The sequence below is a fragment of the Lolium rigidum genome, chromosome 3 (genome assembly GCF_022539505.1).
Source record: "Lolium rigidum isolate FL_2022 chromosome 3, APGP_CSIRO_Lrig_0.1, whole genome shotgun sequence".
NCBI classification, from domain to species: Eukaryota; Viridiplantae; Streptophyta; class Magnoliopsida; order Poales; family Poaceae; genus Lolium; species Lolium rigidum.
Genome location: NC_061510.1, coordinates 376,766,117 through 376,779,284, shown reverse-complemented (window position 1 = coordinate 376,779,284; position 13,168 = coordinate 376,766,117).

Here is a 13,168-nt window from a genome sequence, read left to right as displayed (position 1 = left end):
GCGGTACCGCCGCCGCTCCTGCCCGCGTTGGCACCAGCCTAACTAGGCTTATAGTTGTCTATTTTCTAAGCTAATTATTGGACTTCTAATTTGCGTATGCAAAATATCAAAACCCACCAAAGAGAAACAGAGGAGAGTCTCCTTGATCTTGATGACGTTGATCGATCGAGAACTAACAAAATTCTCGGTCAATCGAGCCCTAGCGACATCCAATTAATTTTTCCCGTGAGACAGCTGAAGAGAATGTCACGGTGTTAGTTAGTTAGTGGTCGTGGCACTGACTTTATTTTAGTTACCCAGTTGCTGCTTATTTGCTATGAAGAGGGATACTTTGCTTTTCTCCCGTACCGGTATCGGATAGTGCTCGGATACGGGATACTGCCCGGATACTTCCCGATACGTATTCCGTACGTATCTACTAATTTTTTAATTAAATAAAAATAAGAAAATTACGGACACATGAGGGATACCCAAGGGATACTCGAGCGATACTCGAGGGGTACTTGAGCCAGCCCACCGTCCACTCATCTTCTACCGCTGATCCTTCCACTCCACCCCATCCCTATCGAACAATTGATTTTTATCTCCGAATTCATTCCTTCTACGTTCAGATAAGCAATGACTAGTGCTAGTACATCCCATCAAATAGATCTTCAGTTGCGAGCTCGAGCTAGAGCATGTACAACGGCAACAACTACATGAAATGCATCCCAAGTACTAGTTATTGATTCGTGTGATTTCTAGAGATGAATTTTACTTCTTTAATTATTAAATAATAAAATATCTATGTTGGATGTGGAGGAAAACACCCTCATCCATGTTAATCCTATGAGAAATATTTAATTTCTTTATTTTTCTAAATATTTACATATATATGAACATATCCCCGTATCTACATTTTTGAAAAATTGTCGTATCGCGGTATCCCCGTATCACGTATCGGATACGTATCCAAGTATCCGTGCTTCCTAGCTTATTTGGCGATCTCAGTCCTCGGATGTCTAGCCTAGTAACTTAGTCGTTGCTGATTTGATGATCTCAAATGTCTAGCCAGTAAGGCCTACTCAAACCACATCATTACATTAGCTTTTCGTACATTTGTGACCATGCCATCAATCTGACGAGATGCTATAAGATTTGTACTATGCCGCCATTATCTGGCCCTTTGTCATTTTTGAAAGCCAGGTCGTTGCTCAGGTCACCGCGCATAGTTAAATCTCACCCAGTGGCCAGTGTGTAGTTTTGCACAACTTGGAGGCTTTCAGGCTGGTTGTCCAAGTACACTGAATTCCGATCAAGTCGTCCCCATTATCCTTGGCTGCAAGTCTGCAGCAGTACACGAAACGACTCTGAAGCGACAAGTCTTCCGGTTTCTCAATAAATTAAAGTCTACCTCCAAATTTCTTTGGGTATTTGACAACAGCTCAACCAAAATTATGAAATTTGAATTTTATCAGTTCTGGGGCCAAAGCCCAGTACTATAACTGAATTCTTAATGTAAGTTCAGTCGTATGAACTGTCTGGTCCTGTTGCTCTGCATTTTGTCAGGTTGTGATTCATGTTCTTCTAGTTTAAGTGCAAGTGTGAGTAATCGATTAGCATGCGACGAATGTAAAGTTAAAGAAAAACTATGAGCCATAGAATAGCTGTTGTAGTACACGCTCTGGATTGAAAGAAAGGCCGACGATTCATTATTCACCTGCGCGAGGTGCCGAGGTTCGTCGCAACGTGGATAGCTTCATGGATGGTTAAACACGAGAGCCGACATGAACCAAAAATGCTATTGCGGCGATTTTCTAAAGTTGGTGCTAGTTAGTTGGTGAGGGAATACGCATCGATCGATCTGCTTTTCAAGAAGAGTTCACGCAACTGCAGCTCAACGTCCTCAGATATATTCCTTGACAGTTCATCAGACAGCAACTAGCAGGGGCTCAAGTAAACACGACGGTTCGGTTCAGATCTTCCTTTTGACAACAGCCGTGTGTTTTCAGTTTCGCGAACATGTGAAAGAAGAATGGAAGCGAAGAATAAAGAGGATGGGGGCGAATATTCACATGTTGTGTAGTGGATAGGCTAGCTTCCTTTACTCCAGCAAGAGTCGCAAAAGAGACAAAGGTAAAGAAACGAAGCCGTGAGGGCGAGCTTGGTTGTCAATTTGACACCAGAGGCAAGGAAGAAAAGAAAGGCTCATCTGTTGGTATATTCTAGCCTTTCTCTTTTACGTCGTTTCGATATCTTCATGTTCGAAAAAAGAAATATTCAGTTATTCTTTGTTGGACCTGGCTTACATTCTTTCAAACCATGATGCGTGGTTGTGAAAATGCTGCCAAGGACTCCAGGACAACGACAGGGAAGACATGTAGCACGCGCAGTCGGTCAATCAGTCAGATCATGCAAAACAGAACAACGTAATGGTTTGGTCAGTGGAATGGTCATGCGAAATAGAACCTCAGTGGAAACGAACTGAAGCGTGAAAGAAGGGGTCAATTTTGTCTCCTGACTATTAGCTGAATTTAGTGTTTAAACCAATCAAACAAGCTCAACACATAATTCTTAATTAGAGGTTCTCTATAAGTGTTTTTTTTCTTGCGAAGGAGAATAAACTTCTGCCCTGTGCATCGGTTGATGCATACGGTCATATTGTTTGTTATTGAAACAATGCCTATCAAAGTCAACCATCAGTGGTGAAAAAACTGGATTGCAAAAACTGAATTGGTTCTCAGTAGTCTTAGAAAGAAGCTCGCAGTAGACTCATGCAACGTCGCATTGCATTGTCATTAATACACTTGAGTTTAAGTTAGGTTGTAACTGAGAGTTGCAAGTAGGGTTGCAAACTTGCAATAGATTTTTTTTATGCATATGAGTTTGTAACTATGACAAAAGCCTCCGAAACACGCTGAGTTGCAACATGGGTTACAACCGAAACTCGATGACCTCGTTCTAACGTGCATACACTCAACCCTTCGATCAACAATTTTTTTAGAAACACGGTACAAACGCAGATATTCACATACACGCGCATATACTCAACCCTCTAGACGCGCACACATAGTCTATACATATGGGCACCTTCGAAAGGCTGAGTAGATTGGGTCTTCAGATTGATAAAATCACCTGAAACACCTTACTATCTATGGGAACATCATTTTCTACTAAAAATATTTCACCTTTATAAGATATAGAGGTATCAAACCCAAGGCTTAAACTCTAGTAGCTCGGGGTAGAACCACCATCCTAGCCATCTAACCTGATGTTGGTGCTCCCCTTCGACCAGCCTTAAATGTGTAGTATATATCTATGTAATAACAATATTATGCGCATAAGCGTCCGTATTTTAAGCTTAGTGGTAAATAGTTCAACGTGTCCATTTTTTGGAAAAAAATGATATTCATATTTTTGAGTAAAAATCCAAAAAAGAAATTCAAGAATCCATATATTGGTCTGTATATATATCCGTGCGAACTTTTGGTACAAAACTCGTTATGTTTTGGGCTATAAAAAAATTCTGACAGCATTGAGAGACATATAAAAGTATTTTTCTCAGAAAATCATCTTTTATGTATTTCCCAAACTACAACATAATTTTAAACGAAATTTTTAGCATCCAATCTTGATGTATATATCTAGCTATATAATTTTTGGCAGATTTTTCGGAGACCCAAAAGTGCGAGTTTTAAATTTTCAAAAAAAGGTTCACTAGTTTCAAGATCACCGATGAGTTTTGGCATCAGGAGGGCAAATATCAATTGTTCCATATTTTAGGGTCGCCACTAGGTCGTCGGACTTGGAAACAGAGCAACTCGCCGGGCTTCCCACGGTGCATTGTCAAGAAAACGTGATGCATGATACGTCTCCGACGTATCGATAATTTCTTATGTTCCATGCCACATTATTGATGATATCTACATGTTTTATGCATACTTTATGTCATATTTATGCGTTTTCCGGAACTAACCTATTGACGAGATGCCGAAGGGCCAGTTGCTGTTTTCTGTTGTTTTTGGTTTCAGAAATCCTAGTAAGGAAATATTCTCGGAATTGGACGAAATCAACGCCCAGAGTCTTATAATTGGACGAAGCTTCCAGAACACCCGAGGGCCGCCAGAGGGGAGCCCTGGGGGCCCCCACACAACACCCTGGCGCGGCCAGAGGGGGGGCCGCGCCCCCCTAGTGTGTGGGCCCACCAGGCCCCCTCCGAGGCTGCCCTTCCGCCTACTTAAAGTCTCCGTCGCGAAAACCCTACAACGTTCGACGAAACCAGAGAAAACCTTCCAGAGCCGCCGCCATCGCGAAGCCAAGATCTGGGGGACAGGAGTCTCTGTTCAGGCACGCCGCCGGGACGGGGAAGTGCCCCCGGAAGGCTTCTTCATCGACACCACCGCCGTCTTCATCAACGCTGTTGTCTCCCATGAGGAGGGAGTAGTTCTCCATCGAGGCTCGGGGCTGTACCGGTAGCTATGTGGTTCATCTCTCTCCTATGTACTTCAATACAATAATCTCATGAGCTGCCTTACATGATTGAGATTCATATGATGATGCTTGTAATCTAGATGTCATTATGCTAGTCAAGTGGATTTTACTTATGTGATCTCCGGAGACTCCTTGTCCCACGTGTGTAAAGGTGACAGTGTGTGCACCGTGTGGGTCTCTTAGGCTATATTTCACATAATACTTATTCGCTATTATGCATGGCATAGTGAAGTGCTTATTTATATCTCTTTATGATTGCAATGTGTTTTGTATCACAATTTATCTGTGTGCTACTCTAGTGATGTTATTAAAGTAGTTTATTCCTCCTGCACGGTGTAATGGTGACAATGTGTGCATCGTGTAGTACTTGGCGTAGGCTATGATTGTGATCTCTTGTAGATTATGAAGTTAACTATTGCTATGATAGTATTGATGTGATCTATTCCTCCTTTCGTAGTGTGAAGGTGACGAGTGTGCATGCTATGTTAGTACTTGGTTTGGTTATGTTGATCTGTCATGCACTCTAAGGTTATTTAAATATGAACATTGAATATTGTGGAGCTTGTTAACTCCGGTATTGAGGGTTCGTGTAATCCTACACAGTTAGTGGTGTTCATCATCCAACAAGAGGGTGTAGAGTCTAGCATCTATCTATTTATTCTGTTATGTGATCAATGTTGAGAGTGTTCATTAGTGAAAGTATGATCCCTAGGCCTTGTTCCTAAATACTGCTATCGCTGTTTGTTTACTGTTTTACTGCATCTATACTTCCTGCAATATTACTACCATCAACTGCACGCCAGCAAGCACTTTTCTGGCGCCGTTACTACTGCTCATATTTATTCATACCACTTGTATTTCACTATCTATTCGCCGAACTAGTGCACCTATTAGGTGTGTTGGGGACACAAGAGACTTCTTGCTTTGTGGTTGCAGTGGTTGCATGAGAGGGATATCTTTGACCTCTTCCTCCCCGAGTTCGATAAACCTTGGGTGATCCACTTAAGGGAAACTTGCTGCTGTTCTACAAACCTCTGCTCTTGGAGGCCCAACACTGTCTACAAGAATAGAAGCACCCGTAGACATCAAGCTATTTTCTGGCGCCGTTGCCGGGGAGGTAAGGTAAAAGATATTCACATCCTCCGACTACTAAGCTATTTCCTAGCATTGTTGCCGGTGTGTGAGTGCTCGAAGCTATTTCCTTTAGATCCTGCAATTGCATCTTTTTGTCTCTTGTTTTACACTAGTAAGGCTTAATGGAAGACAACAACAAAATGAGAGATCTTTATGAACTTTATCTTGAATTAGGACATGATGTGTTTGAAGAGAAAATTAAAAAACCCATGGAACTTATGCATGCTAATGGGAATGTTATTAGTATGAATGCTTTGAACACCATTGTTGCAAATGCTATGGAATAATTTAAGCTTGGGGAGGTCGGTTTTGATGAAAATGATCTCTTTAGTCCTCCGGGTATTGAAGAGAAAGTTTATGTTGATTATGATATGCCTCCCATATATGATGATTATAATGATAGTGGTCTTCTGGTGCCGCCTACTATGGAGAGTAAATTTGATTATGATTATACTATGCCTCCTACACTTGATGAGAATAATAATGATAGCTACTTTGTTGAATTTGCTCCCACTACAACTAATAAAATTGATTATGCTTATGTGGAGAGTAATGATACTTTTATGCATGTGAATAAGAATGCTTTATGTGATACTTATATTGTTGAGTTTGTTCATGATGCCTCTGAAAATTATTATGAGAGAGGAAAATATGGTTGTAGAAATTTTCATGTTACTAAAACTCCTCTCTATATGCTGAAATTTTTGAAGTTACACTGGTTTTATCTTCCTATGCTTGTTACTTTGCTCTTCATGAACTTGTTTATTTACAAGATTCCTATGCATAGGAAGCATGTTAGACTTAAATGTGTTTTGAATTTGCTTTTTGATGCTCCCTTTTGCTTCAACTCTTATTTCTTGCGAGTGCATCATTGAAACTGCTGAGCCCATCTTAATGGCTCTAAAGAAAGAACTTCTTGGGAGATAACCCATGTGTTTATTTTACTACAGTACTTTTGTTTTATATTTGAGTCTTGGAAGTTGTTACTACTGTAGCAACCTCTCCTTATCTTATTTTATTGCATTGTTGTGCCAAGTAAAGTCTTTGATAGTAATGTTGATACTAGATTTGGATTACTGCGCAGAAATAGATTTCTGTCTATCACGAATTTGGGCAGGGTTCTCTGTAGGTAACTCAGAAAAATCTGCCAATTTACATGCGTGATCCTCAGATATGTATGCAACTTTCATTCAATTTGGGCATTTTCATCTGAGCAAGTCTGGTGCCACTTTAAAATTCGTCTTTACGGACTGTTCCGTTTTGACAGATTCTGCCTTTTATTTCGCATTGCCTCTTTTGCTGTGTTGGATGGATTTCTTTGTTCCATTGACTTCCAGTAGCTTTGGGCAATGTCCAGAAGTGTTAAGAATGATTGTGTCACCTCTGAACATGTGAATTTTTGATTATGCACTAACCCTCTAATGAGTTTGTTTTAAGTTTGGTGTGGAGGAAGTTTTCAAGGGTCAAGAGAGGAGGATGATATACTATGATCAAGAAGAGTGAAGAGTCTAAGCTTGGGGATGCACCCGTGGTTCATCCCTGCATATTTCAAGAAGACTCAAGCGTCTAAGCTTGGGGATGCCCAAGGCATCCCTTTCTTCATCGACAACTTATCAGGTTTCTTCTCTTGAAACTATATTTTTATTCGGTCACATCTTATGTACTTTGCTTGGAGCGTCTGTTTGTTTTTGTTTTTTGTTTTGTTTGAATAAAATGGATCCTAGCATTCATTGTGTGGGAGAGAGACACGCTCCGCTGTTGCATATGGACAAATATGTCCTTAGGCTTTACTCATAGTATTCATGGCGAAGGTTGAATCTTCTTTGTTAAATTGTTATATGGTTGGAATCGGGAAATGCTACATGTAGTAATTCTAAAATGTCTTGAATAATTTGATACTTGGCAATTGTTGTGCTCATGTTTAAGCTCTTGCATCATATACTTTGCACCCATTAATGAAGAAATACATAGAGCTTGCTAAAATTTGGTTTGCATAATTGGTCTCTCTAAGGTCTAGATAATTTCTAGTAAAGAGTTGAAACAACAAGGAAGACGGTGTAGAGTCTTATAATGTTTACAATATGTCTTTTATGTGAGTTTTGCTGCACCGCTTCATCCTTGTGTTTGTTTCAAATAACCTTGCTAGACTAAGCCTTGTATCGAGAGGGAATACTTCTCATGCATCCAAAATCCTTGAGCCAACCACTATGCCATTTGTGTCCACCATACCTACCTACTACATGGTATTTCTCCGCCATTCCAAAGTAAATTGCTTGAGTGCTACCTTTAAATTTCCATCATTCGCCTTTGCAATATATAGCTCATGGGACAAAATAGCCTTAAAAACTATTGTGGTATTGAATATGTACTTATGCACTTTATCTCTTATTAAGTTGCTTGTTGTGCGATAACCATGCTCCCGGGGACGCCATCAACTCTTTGTTGAATATCATGTGAGTTGCTATGCATGTCTGTCTTGTCTGAAGTAAGGGAGATTTACCACTCATTTAATGGTTAGAGCATGCATAATGATAGAGAAGAACATTGGGCCGCTAACTAAAGCCATGAATCATGGTGGAAGTTTCAGTTTTGGACATATATCCTCAATCTCATATGAGAACATTAATTGTTGCTACATGCTTATGCATTAAAGAGGAGTCCATTATCTGGTGTCTATGTTGTCCCGGTATGGATGTCTAAGTTGAGAATAATCAAAAGCGAGAAATCCAAATGCGAGCTTTCTCCTTAGACCTTTGTACAAAGCGGCATAGAGGTACCCCTTTGTGACACTTGGTTAAAACATGTGTATTGCGATGATAATCCCGGTGATCCAAGCTAATTAGGACAAGGTGCGGGCACTACTAGTATACTATGCATGAGGCTTGCAACTTGTAAGATATAATCTACATGATACATATGCTTTATTACTACCGTTGACAAAATTGTTTCATGTTTTCAAAACCAAAGCTCTAGCACAAATATAGCAATCGATGCTTTCCTCTTTGAAGGACCTTTCTTTTACTTTTATGTTGAGTCACTTCACCTATTTCTCTCCATCTCAAGAAGCAAACACTTGTGTGAACTGTGCATTGATTCCTACATACTTGCATATTGCACTTGTTATATTACTTTACATTGACAATATCCATGAGATATACATGTTATAAGTTGAAAGCAACCGCTGAAACTTAATCTTCCTTTGTGTTGCTTCAATACCTTTACTTTGATTTATTGCTTTATGAGTTAACTCTTATGCAAGACTTATTGATGCTTGTCTTGAAAGTACTATTCATGAAAAGTCTTTGCTTTATGATTCATTTGTTTACTCATGTCATTACCATTGTTTTGATCGTCTGCATTCATTACATATGCTTACAATAGTATGATCAAGATTATGATGGCATGTCACTCCAGTAAATTATCTTTGTTATCGTTTACCTGCTCGGGACGAGCAGGAACTAAGCTTGGGGATGCTGATACGTCTCCGACGTATCGATAATTTCTTATGTTCCATGCCACATTATTGATGATATCTACATGTTTTATGCATACTTTATGTCATATTTATGCGTTTTCCGGAACTAACCTATTGACGAGATGCCGAAGGGCCAGTTGCTGTTTTCTGTTGTTTTTGGTTTCAGAAATCCTAGTAAGGAAATATTCTCGGAATTGGATGAAATCAACGCCCAGAGTCTTATAATTGGACGAAGCTTCCAGAACACCCGAGAGCCGCCAGAGGGGAGCCCTGGGGGCCCCACACAACACCCTGGCGCGGCCGCAGGGGGGCCGCGCCCCCTAGTGTGTGGGCCCACCAGGCCCCCTCCGAGGCTGCCCTTCCGCCTACTTAAAGTCTCCGTCGCGAAAACCCTACAACGTTCGACGAAACCAGAGAAAACCTTCCAGAGCCGCCGCCATCGCGAAGCCAGGATCTGGGGGACAGGAGTCTCTGTTCCGGCACGCCGCCGGGACGGGGAAGTGCCCCCGGAAGGCTTCTCCATCAACACCACCGCCGTCTTCATCAACGCTGATGTCTCCCATGAGGAGGGAGTAGTTCTCTATCGAGGCTCGGGGCTGTACCGGTAGCTATGTGGTTCATCTCTCTCCTATGTACTTCAATACAATAATCTCATGAGCTGCCTTACATGATTGAGATTCATATGATGATGCTTGTAATCTAGATGTCATTATGCTAGTCAAGTGGATTTTACTTATGTGATCTCCGGAGACTCCTTGTCCCACGTGTGTAAAGGTGACAGTGTGTGCACCGTGTGGGTCTCTTAGGCTATATTTCACGAATACTTATTCGCTCGTTATGAATGGCATAGTGAAGTGCTTATTTATATCTCTTTATGATTGCAATGTGTTTTGTATCACAATTTATCCGTGTGCTACTCTAGTGATGTTATTAAAGTAGTTTATTCCTCCCGCACGGTGTAATGGTGACAGTGTGTGCATCGTGTAGTACTTGGCGTAGGCTATGATTGTGATCTCTTGTAGATTATGAAGTTAACTATTGCTATGATAGTATTGATGTGATCTATTCCTTCTTTCGTAGTGTGAAGGTAACAGTGTGCATGCTATGTTAGTACTTGGTTTGGTTATGTTGATCTGTCATGCACTCTAAGGTTATTTAAATATGAACATTGAATATTGTGGAGCTTGTTAACTCCGGCATTGAGGGTTCGTGTAATCCTACACAGTTAGTGGTGTTCATCATCCAACAAGAGGGTGTAGAGTCTAGCATCTATCTATTTATTCTGTTATGTGATCAATGTTGAGAGTGTTCACTAGTGAAAGTATGATCCCTAGGCCTTGTTCCTAAATACTGCTATTGCTGTTTGTTTACTGTTTTACTGCATCTATACTTCCTGCAATATTACTACCATCAACTGCACGCCAACAAGCACTTTTCTGGCGCCGTTACTACTGCTCATATTCATTCATACCACTTGTATTTCACTATCTCTTCGCCGAACTAGTGCACCTATTAGGTGTGTTGGGGACACAAGAGACTTCTTTCTTTGTGGTTGCAGGGTTGCATGAGAGGGATATCTTTGACCTCTTCCTCCCTGAGTTCGATAAACCTTGGGTGATCCACTTAAGGGAAACTTGCTGCTGTTCTACAAACCTCTGCTCTTGGAGGCCCAACACTGTCTACAAGAATAGAAACACCCGTAGACATCAATGCACTCTAGGGCCTGTTTCGTTGCTGGGTCCGATTTCCGTCTCAATGTGCCAGTGAGATGGAACACCCTGCGCGTTCCATACGGGCTATGGGCCAGAAAAGCCCTATTGTTTTGTAGCCCGTTGATGATGGCTACTAGCAACGCCAACAAGATATTGAAACGTTGGTACTTCAAGTGCAGAGTGTTGTATCAAGTGACAAGGTATTAACTTGTCAATGCCTACAGATTGTAGACTAGGGTTTCGTTGGATGTAGAGGGCAAGTAGATCTCGAAGGTTTCAGCCGAAAAGTACTCGACGAATATGAAACTAGGGTTGTGTTGACAGAAATTCCATCCTTTTTGTCCCTCGACTCCCCCTTATATAGGAGGTGGAGCCGAGGGTTTCGTAATACACAAGTTTACAGAGTCCGGGAGGGTTTCTGACCCGTCCCGCAAGATTACAAGTATTGTTTCCTAATACAACTCTAGCTTTCCTTAATAATAATTTGGGCTTCCGATTCTTCTTATCCTTCGGGTCGTGGCCTTCAGTAAACCCCGGGTACCATCTTCGGCAGGCCCATTGGGGATGCCTATGTCAGTAGCCCCCGAGATTTTGCTTGAATCGCAGAGTCAGGGAAAATCTCCAACTTTAATCATTCAATACATCTGCCGAATTCATCACATATCTTTAGATACGCAATTCTATATTGTACAGGGATAATGGTAGTTGGGGCTAGTTCATCTGACGGATCAGGTACTAGTTAACTGCTCTAGTGGCAATCCGCAAAAACCTACTTCAAGATCACGTCCCCGGACATGATCTCGGGATACCGGTGTAAACTTCGACAGGCGCCGCTTAAGGTCTTACCATTCGTCGAGTCCCGACTCATATTTTATCCGGTACCTAACGCGTCCGTTAGGATTTTTCTTCGTATCTCGTTGATACGGAAAAAGTAGCAAACCGACGTCGGAGACGGCGCTACGCCGCGCGAACGGATCCGGGGTCTTACCTTCGCAATGTTTTGCGGCATTCGCGAGATTATTCGCTACTTTGGCGCTCTGAGAATATATTGTTGAGTGCTTTTTCGGCTGTTGGAATAGCACATTTTATCGAGTCAATGTATGACTTATTTTGCCTTCCCGATGGGAGTATATGTAGAGTTATTTGCATAACTCGAAATATGCTCACTTCTTTCTTTTTTCTTCTTTCTTTCCCTCTTTTTTTTTATAACTTCATCGGGCACGCGAACTGCATTCCCGATGGGAGTAGCCCCCGAGGCTACAGCCAAGGACTTGTGCTTGGTTGTAGGCTCAACACTTTATTGCCTCATGTCAATATATTTTCATTCTTTCTCGAACTTTTTATATTTATCGGGTGCGCGACCAGCGCTCCCGATGGGAGTAGCCCCCGAGGCTATGAGCAAATGCTTGCATTTGGTCATAGGCTCTCGACATTTCTATTTTGTCATACTCGAATTTTTTTCTTTTTTCCAAAGTAGCCCCCGAGCATTTGGGCAAAAACTTGTATTTGATCAAAGGCTCTCGAAATAATCAAAAATCTTCTGCTGCCGCCATTCTTACGAACCTTCGTATCCGAGATTTTCTCTTGCCAAGGTGACATCATTGCTGACGATAGCCACGATCATCGTATCGGGAAAACGCGTGAACTTCTCTCCCTCTGTCTTGTGGGCCCAAATTTTGTACCATGTTGACACGTCGTGCAAGTGGGGGTCACACGTCCTCCGCTTTTCCTGGCGCACGTACTGTAGCTCCTGTGCTTTCTCGTCTGTATGAAATTACTTTTTACCCCTTGTCCACGTGTACACAATCTGTTCCGCAATCTCTCCATCCAACGGCGCGTCGATTCACCGCACCTCTATATAAAGGTATCGTCTTCCTCCTCTAGTCCTTTCGCTCGCGCCGCACCTCTGCTTCTCCTCTGCAAAATCCTCCATTGCCCCCATTGCTTCAAGCGCTCAACCACACTCACACCCTTCGCCGTGATAACCCACAAGTATAGGGGATCGCAACAGTCTTCGAGGGAAGTAAAACCCAAATTTATTGATTCGACACAAGGGGAGGTAAAGAATACTTATAAGCCTTAACAACTGAGTTGTCAATTCAGATGCACATGGAAAAGCACTAGTAACAGGGGTGATGTGAAAGCAGCAGTAATATGAGAGCAGTAGTAACAGTAACACAATAGCAGTAGCAGTAATATGAGAGCAATGGCACCAGAAAATAGTTGATACTACTTCCAATGACATATAGGACCGAGTATATGATGATGAGACATGGACCGGGGTTCCCAGCTATCTACACTAGTGGTAACTCTCCAATAACAAGTGTTGGGTGAACAAATTACAGTTGGGCAATTGATAGGATTGAAATAGCATTAA